Raw genomic sequence first — 9,234 nt, forward strand, 5'->3', positions numbered from 1 at the left:
GAGGGGGGTCTGGGATCTTGCAGTGAGCTCGGAATACAGATCAGGCTGCTTTTGTATTACTCCCCTTTAAATCCTGCTCTGCTGGGAGAAATGACCCTCGTGAGGGGAGGAAATTGTGTTTTATGTGTAATTGATTTGGAGTTCCTCAGAGCTCTGTTCTCCTGTCAGTGCCTGAAGAGCTGAGAGCTGCAGGCTGCAGAGGTGGAGACATGAGCTATGCCTGTTATTCATGGGGCTTCTTCTCACTCTTCCTAATAAGATGAACTCACAGTCTCTCAATTTCCTTTCTTTTATCACTAACATTTTTGGGTGTAGCTTTACTGATACCTCACTCTCATTCCCATGCTGCCTTTTAAGACAGATTGTGAAAAAAAACAAACAAAAAAAAAAAAAAAAACAAAAAAAAAAAAAAAACAACAAAACAAAGGCTGATAACATTGAATTTGACACATTTGGAGAGTTTTGGGAGGTGAAGCCACTTCCCATAATCTTTCTTCATAACCCAGCTTTGCCAGGACCATTTCTTATGCTGAGCTCCTGTTTTGAAGTCCACACATTCTCTTAGCTCCCACCAGGAGACACCAGAAAAGGCTCAGCCTCCAAATTTGAACCCTTTATTTTTTGATCTATAAAGCTGGATCACTTGAATACCCCCCATGGAAAGTTTCTTGCAGTTTTGGTGGCAATAAATGTGTTGCTACTCCTCTGGTTTATCCCAGGAAACCTCAACAGGAAGTGCAAGGAGCACTTTGCTAAGAAGGAATGGAGATACACTGATACTTGCATCTATTGAGATGTGCTACCCAGGACACAGCTGGCTGAAAAAGCAATTTTCACATTAGGGATGGGTAAAAGCCAAGACCAGGTGTGCAGGGCTGAGATATTTGCTTTGGTGGCAACAGCTGGGAAGTGCTGGAGCTAATCCTGGTGCTTGGGTAATGCCTAAAAATATCTCACAGATGTGTAAAACCCATGGATTGTGCCCAATCTACACTTGGTCTTGCTAAACAGCTCGGCCAGTAGATGTTGCTCTTGGCTCATACTGATGTGCTCAAAAAAAAAAAAAAAAAAAAAGATGCATCCAACCTGAGACATTTGGGAAGCCTCTGAAGCCAGGCAGTGCAGATCCATCCTTCACCACCTTCCTGCTCTTGGCCTTCATGGGCCATCCCAGATGACCCCAGAGAAAAATAAAATGTGAGACAACTCCTCAGACAGCAGTCAGTGGTAATTAGTAGACACAATTATTAGAGGTTGTTTGCCTTGTGGGGAGTGAGAATTGCTGGCCAGTCAGTCGGTATCTCTAGGGAAGGTTGCATTCATAGAATCACAGAATGGTTTGGGTTGGAAGGGGCCTTAAAGATCACCCAGTTCCACCCCCTGCCATGGGACAGATCCTTCCACTATCCCAGGTTGCTCCAAGCCCCATCCAACCTGGCCTTGGACACTTCCAGGGATGGGGCAGCCACAGCTTCTCTGGACAACATTTGCCAGTGTCTCACCACACTCTTGAGTGAAGAATTTCTTCTTAATATCTCACCTAAATCTCTCCTCTGTTATTTTAAAACTGCTCCTGGTTGTCTTGTCATTATCTGTCCATGTAAGAATTCACTCTCCCTCCTTTTTAAACCCTCTTTAACTACTGGAAGGCTGCAATGAGGTTATCCAAAAGGGATTTAGCCATGTTCCTCTTTTCATGGAGTGTTGTAGGAAAGGCAGTCACCTGGTCCACTGGCTCTCCATTCTGAACAGTCCTGGCAATCCAGCATAACCCAGCCACTCCTGACTCCTCTGAGCACCAGGGGTGCCAAAAGGGAAAAAGGAGGCAGGGAAATCTTCCACCATCTGCCTCCATCCTCTATTCTCATATAGATTAATTTCCAGTCAATCTGGGGAATGTGCTGGGAGGAAAACACCTCCCTTGGTCCGCCCAGAACCCGCCTATTTGCTCAGACAATCTTGTAGCACAGGGATATTTGTCTGCCTTCCCTCATAGAAAAAAAAAAAAATAGCTAATGCACATGATGATTAGCAATTAGGTAGGGTCAATAATTTGTAAAGTGGTCTGAATCCCTGTATATCTGTGACTAAACCCACTCCTCTCTTCCCTCTCCACACACACTCACCTCCCTCGCTCTGGAGCTCCAATCACAGCAGTGATTAGGCACTGCCTAGTGGAGGCTCTCAGGATCAAGGACTGTCTGTGACTGTTTTGCCTATGGAGTGCCAATCCCAGAGCAAGTCTCATTTTACTCAAGGCCTCTTAACACTGCTGCAATATAAATGGCAAACGGGAAAAGTCATTTACAAATTCCTGGGTAAATGCTGAGCCTTGGTGGCATCTCCTCATCTGTGATGATTTAATCGCTGCTTTTCTTTTCTTAAGCAGCACCTCAGACCAAGGGAATTTCACATCAGATTTGTCTCTAGGAACAAAGGGGCTTAAGCCTTTAAGACCTTGATCTCTCAGAGCTGAAGATTATCAGTATGGGGGACTGGATCAGCAGACTCAGGGTTAAGAAATTCTCGTGCAGATGCTTTCATTGGGGAAAGGTTCTCTTTTAGTGGTGATTACAGGAGAAATCAGAGGGAGACCTCACCTGTAGCAAGGCAATGTCTATTCTACATCCTGACATTATAAAGAACAAGAGCTTAACTCCTATTTAGTTCTCAGACTAAAAACACAGGCTGAGAACACAACTCTGCTGCCTGCAGGACCACACAAATTCCATTGGCATTTCCTTGTGCCCCTCTGGGACTTTGAAGGGACATAACAGACACGTGTGAATAATCCCCTCTCACCACTGATAGAAAAGGCGACGACTTTGGGAACGGTCAATTACAAATCAGGCTGAGAATTGCTTTATTCATTCTAATCCAGGGTCTCTGAGGGATCTGTGAGCAAATTGCTGTGCCTGCAGTCTGTTTTATAGTGCCCCAGCTTCAGATTCCCAGCAATGATGCTAAGGACTCACATACCACACCTTAATGTCAAAAGATCAATATTAACCTTGTCATTATAATGCTGGTAAAGGTGGATGATATTGATTTCTTGTCCTTGGTGCCAAGGCATGTTGGATACCACGTGGTGATTATCCCAGATGCAGAACTGCAGCTGCTGCCTCCTAAAAGTCTCATTAAGCAGCCTGAAAGGAGCTTCTCATTTGGGTGCCTCCAATGGATTGAGCATATCCCTGCCTTTTCCTTGGACTGAAGAAATTGGAGAATTTAGGATGATATTCTCTACTCAGAGAGTGGTGAGGCCCTGGCATAGGATGCCCAGAGAATTTGTGGCTGTCCCATCTCTGGAAGTGTTCAAATCCAGGTTGGATGGGGCTCTGAGCAACGTGGGATAGTGGAAAGTGTCCCTGGCCATGGCAGGAGGGTTAGAGCTCAGTGATCTTTAAGGTTCCTTCAAACCAGAATGTTCTGTTATTCTATGATTTAACTTCCCCCAAATTCTCCCTTACCTCACCCAAGTGTTAGACGAGCCAGGCATTCTGCCTGTCCCCCTCTTAATGAGGGGACTTGGAAGGAGGCAGGGGCACAGAGGCAAGCCTGAAACCTGCTCCCTTCTTCAGTGGAAAATACGAACAAGGTGTCAAGGGCAGAGCTGGGAATGACAGAGGCAGCCTGGATTCACCTCTTCCTGTGCAGGGTGAGTGCATCCGACAGCTTGGAAAAGGAGAGGACCCCAGCAGGAGAAAAGCCTGCTGACAACCTGCTTGTTCCCCAGCCTGCCTCAGAGGTGACCTCATAAAAAATACTTCCATGTGGTTTTCAACCGCCTCTGTTCCCCTTCCAGGCAAAATCCACATCTTTGTTTGAAGAGGGATTGCCTGTGCTTATCAAAACCTACTGAGTTTTTGCATTAAATATTTGGTTTAATAGTGCAAAGGTGCTGCCTCAGCTGGAGTTTGCCTTTCTGGCTCTGTTTTGGGAGTTGTTTGTGGAGCCAGGAGTGCTGGGTGACACAAATTGTGTGGTGTCCTCATCAAAACTGCTCTGAGAGGGAACACTTGGCTCCTGGATTGTCCCCCCAGGTGATTTTCTCTCTGTCCTCCTGGAAGATGTTCAGCTGAAGACACTTTGACTTCTCTCAGTGTTGTAAAGATACCATGGGCAAGTCTTTTATCTTTACAACACCCACTCAGTTCATCCTGCAGAAACAGTAGTGGCACAGCCCTGCCTTGCAGTGCTCTTGCGATGATAAATATGTCACAGCTCGTGGAGGAGTGAGAAACTGCAGTCTTGGGGACCACAGGAATCCTTCAGCTGGAAATGCTGTCCAGGAAACAAGATGGAATTGCACGGGCTTGCTGAGCTCTGGGTGTTACAACATTTCACAGCATTTATGGGTTTATGCAGTGTTCTGCAAGTGTTTTATAGGTGAAAACCGTGGCCCTTCAAGCCAGGAGAGATGGAACAGAGAATCACTGAAATGTTTAAGTTGGAAAAGCCAACTCAGTCTAAGATCATTGAGTCCAGCCATTAACCCAGCACTGCCAAGCCCACCACTAAACCACGTCCCCTACAGATCATGTAAAGGCGTGAAAGGAAATTTCACAAATGCTCTCCTTTGATTGCCTTTTATGAAAATAGATAGTGATCCTGGTATTAGGGAAGGTTCCACTCAGCTTGTGCTGCACAGCTAGATTTGAATGGGATCATATATTCCTCACCATGGGGAGACACACGTGTGGCTGAGCTAGTCTGTCCCCTCTGTGCTTTGGGGTCTGCCGCAACATGATGAAGCAAACAGTGCATGAACCCAGCTGTGGTGTGATTTATACAAATTCAGAGAGGTTCAGGGCGGAGAAGCATTTCATTCCTCCCTGGTGATGCAGGCTGGATTTCTCTTCACAAGTCTGTTCTCTGATATTTTGCCTGCTCTGCTTTGAAATGAGTTAAGTGATTAGGCCTCTATGGCCTTCTTATGGGAAGATACTTCCATGGTTTTATTTGATCTCTTATTCCAGACTAAACATTCCCTTTCTCATTTCCCTGCCCACCTCCCCCACCATTTCCACATAAATAATCTCTCTTTATCCCTAGTGTTTCATTTGCAGGGATTCATGTAATAAGCACAGCTTTATGCTGGGTTTCCTTGAAAGCTGTACACTGGCCTCATTTCCATCTTCCTTAAGTGATTTGTAGAGCAGAGGGAGATTGAAGCTGATCCTAAATGATTGTCCAGATTTGACCTCGTTACCTTCACTTGCAGGGACTGGGGAATGCTGTGGGAATCAGTGGCAGCTTTGCCCACTCAGCAGCTTTGAAAAAATCATGTCATTTATTTGGGTGCCCAAAAGTGAGTGACCTGAGCAGATTTTGGCAATTTTGGTGGTGGGAAATACTGACCTGACCTTGAGCTGGCTGTGCCCTGACCACATCTCCATGAAGGAGAGTTACAGGATTAAAGTCAAGGTAGGAAGAGGCCAAGCAACTGAGAAAGTACCAGGAACCATTTTGTTGGCCAGATCAGGTTTTTTTTTGGCCCAATATCTTCTCATTAGCAGTGGCTACCAAGGGAAAACAGCGGAACAAGACAAACATACAATATCCAAACAGCCTGACAGGAGGTTGTGGCCAAGTGGAGCTCGACAACTTCTCCCAGGCAAGCAGCAACAGGACAAGAGAGAATGTGCCAGGAGAGATTCATGCTGGACATCAGGAGGAATTTCTTCACTGAAAGGCTTGTCAGACATCAGAATGGGCTGCCAAGGGAGGTGATGGAATCACCATCCCTGGAGGTGTTCAAGAAATGATTTGCTGTGCACTCAGTGCTGTGATTTGGTCAGCAAGGTCAGAGGCTGGACTCAATGATCCTGAAGGTCCTTTCCAGCTTTGTACAACTCAGCAGCTTGAAGCCCAGGGAGTTTCTGGACAAGAGCTGCTGGGTTTGTATCTATTACCATTTATGGGTTTGTCTGTCGTGCATTTTCCCAGCTGTGTTTTATATTCATGGGAACTTTGGTGCCTTTTCCTGCTGTGAAAGCATTGCACCGTTTGACACCGCTCTGTGTCTGTAAATTATGTCCTTCACTGGTTTTGCACCTGCGCCCTGCCCGTTTCATTTGACACCCCTCAATTCCAGTACTGGAAAACTCAAGGAGAAGTCAGTCCCTGGTTACCTTGCCCTGCAGCTCATGAACTTTTAATGCCTGTTTATATTTTTCATCCCCTCATCCATCTCCTTTCCATGGAGAAAAGTCAAACAATCATGGAATGGTTTGGTTTGCAAGGGGTCTTGAAGATCACCTCATTCCAAGGCTCCTTTCTTGTTCAGGGCCGTCTTCCACCATCCCAAGTTGCTCCAAGCCCTGTCCAACCTGTACTTGAAAACTTCCAGGGATGGGGCAGCCACAACTTCTCTGGAAAATCTGTGCCAGGGCCTCACTCCCCTCACAGTGAAGAATTCCTTCCTGTTATCTAATCTAAGGCTACCCTCTTTCAGCCTAAAACCATTCCCCCTTGTCCTATCACTGCATGTCCTTGCAATGAATGATTTTGCTTTTTAGGGATCTTGGGTTTTTTAGGGCCTTGGATTTTATATTAATGTGCACAATCTGCAACACAGCAAAGTGTTGCATGGGATTTATATTGGAAAGGGCAGAGAAGGAACCACTGGAGCAACTCACTTGTGCTGCTCTAGACTTTCATCACATGGGGCACAAGGAGGGGACATCCCCCTGAAAGATTTCTCTCCTTTTTTTCCCCAAAGAGGGAACAAACTGAATGTATGACTTTCCAGGGAACAATCACTGATTGGTGTAATAGAAGGATGTCTTCAGAATAACCCCTTTTGGACTTGCTCTTCTCCAGCACAGTAGAAAGGAGAGTAATAAAGGAGCAGCTCCCCAACTTACCCCACTGTGTAACAAATTTAGGATTCAGATGGTATAAGACAATCTCACTCTTGATCTCCCTTCAGTATCCTTCCCCACTATTTACATAAGAAATTACATTTTTTCCCCTCGTTTGCTAATTGAGATGATTCAGAAACTGTGATATAAATTCCACTACAAATATTCCCTGTGGTAGCACACAGAGCTGTGGTGGGCTTTTTGCAGTCTGGACATGTTTTTCAGACACAAAATGCCCTGACCTGCCGAGTTGGAGACAGCTGCCAACGAGACGTGTCTTCAGCTGGGTCAGTGAGAGGCTAAATAAAAAAAAAATCAGAATCAGAGGTGAATGTGGAGTATCAGCAAATCCCCTTTTGCTGTGCTCTATTGATTGTCTCGTGTAGATTCTTTAGTTTTTACTGTTGTCACTGCCATCTAATTTAAGGGATTGCTGTTAAATTAAAAGGCATGATTGGCTGACTGGCATCTGAGACATTGCAGCTGTCAGCTGTGAAGATAAACTCCGGATCAGGATGCACATCTTCCCGAAGATCAAGGGTGTTTGGATGAGGTGTCTAAGTGGAGCCCTCTCACTTAATTTGCAGTAGGAAAGACCCATTCTTTTGGAATCTCTGCTTAAGATTCAGAATGAGAAATGCCAAATATGAGCTTGCTGGTTGACGTAAACCAGCTCAGAATTTTCTCCGTTTAACCGGAGAATTAAAATGCATTGGGTCAGCCTTGCATGAAAAGTAATTTGTTTTAGTCCAGGGTCATGATAAAGACTGACTCAGGAGGATCAAAAAACTCTTTAGAAACTGGATTAAAGGCCTCCCTGAATGACAGGCACTCAGACCAGCCACGAGCCTCAGATGCAACAGCCACCTTCCTTAAAGCACAGTCTAGGAGCTTGGGCTGCCCTCCAAAAATAAAAAATACAGGTTAAACCTGGCTCTGTGATCAAGGTGACAGCTGCTGGTTGTGATGGGAACCTCTGGAGCCAGAGGCATGAGCCACAGCTCCTCCAGTTTAGGGGGATAAAGGGCAAAGGGAGAGAACTCCGTGGTTCTATGAGGCCACAGCGGAGAAAAACTTCACAAAGTGGGAACGGGTTGGGTATGTGACCTTCGGATGATTCAGTGCCTTTGAAAAGCAAAATCCTGTCTAGAGCAGTTGCAGCAGCCTCATTATTTGTGGATTAAGGACAGATGGCATCTCAACCTGCATCGATCAGCGGGAGCAGCAGTTTGCTGAGAGCTCGTGGAACTGGACTCCAGGGGTAGCAGGGACTGTCTGCAAAGGGTCCCATTAACTTCAGAGCGAGTCTGCACTGCATTTCATGTGGATTCCTCACTTTCCAGCATCAAAAAAACCCATCCAACCCCATGCTTGAAATGGAAGAAGGGGCAGAGCAAGGGATTGTGTGGTGGGCAAGTGGGGATGAACGTTTCCTAGAGGGTGGGGAGTCTGTGGGGGCTGTGTCAGCTCAACCAGCAGAGACTGAGTGATGGACTGAGGGATGGGGCAGCTGTGCAGGGCCACATCACACTTGCATCCCTTCTGCAGCTTCTGCATTAGGTTGAAAGCATCTGTGTGACACCACAGCCATTGTAGATCATTCCACATTAGCCATCATAGGTCATTCTTTTCACAGAACCATGGAATCCTTAAGGTTGAAAAAGATCACCAAGCCCAACCACCAATGTAGCCCCCCCACCTTGTTCACCACCACCACGTCCTCAAATGCCACATCCACACCTTGTTTGAACACTCACGGGGGTGATGAGCCCACCTCTTCCCTGAGCAGCCTGTTACAGTGCTTAACAACCCTTTCTGTGAAGGAATTTTTCCAAATAAATAATCTAAAACTCCCCCTGGCACATCTTGAGGCTGTTCCATCCTGTCACTTGTTACTTGGGAGAAGAGACTGACACCCACCTCACTACAAGCTCCTGTCAGGGAGTTGTAGGGAGAGGTGAGGTCTCCCTTCAGCCTTTTTCTCCAGGCTGAGGCCCCTCCAGCTCCCTCAGCCGCTCCTTTCCAGAACCCAGATGCAGCAGTGGGCACAAGAACCCCGTGTTTTCCTCATGGCACAGCATCTTCCCCCCTGAAATAGGGGGGAATAGGAATAACTTCATATAATAGACCCTTAACCACTTGTTTACAGCTCCACTAAAAAAAGACAAATCACTTGAAGCAGTGAAGGACTAGACCCAGGAAAAGAAGGAGGATTTCAAAAGGTTTATCTGACAGCCAATAAACAAGATAAATAACATGCAGCATTTAATTTGTCAGGACCATGGTACAACCTGATGATAAAAAAGGACCGCTCCATAAAGTGGGGAATACCTTTGTCTTGGCTGTAAATGCCTGGGTTGATTTACTA

At 46.0% G+C, this 9,234-nt stretch overlaps 1 long non-coding RNA gene across 1 annotated transcript; it reads right to left on the bottom strand.

The window, feature by feature from the left end:
- Positions 1-598: 598 nt before the first annotated feature.
- On the bottom strand, positions 599-1,326 carry LOC128809608 (uncharacterized). Its single transcript, XR_008437791.1, has 2 exons — positions 1,087-1,326; positions 599-818 (listed from the first exon to the last, which is right to left on the bottom strand). It is a non-coding gene; the product is annotated as an uncharacterized LOC128809608 (long non-coding RNA).
- Between the last annotated feature and the right edge of the window lie 7,908 nt (positions 1,327-9,234).

The sequence above is a fragment of the Vidua macroura genome, chromosome 1, assembly GCF_024509145.1.
Source record: "Vidua macroura isolate BioBank_ID:100142 chromosome 1, ASM2450914v1, whole genome shotgun sequence".
Taxonomy (NCBI): domain Eukaryota; kingdom Metazoa; phylum Chordata; class Aves; order Passeriformes; family Viduidae; genus Vidua; species Vidua macroura.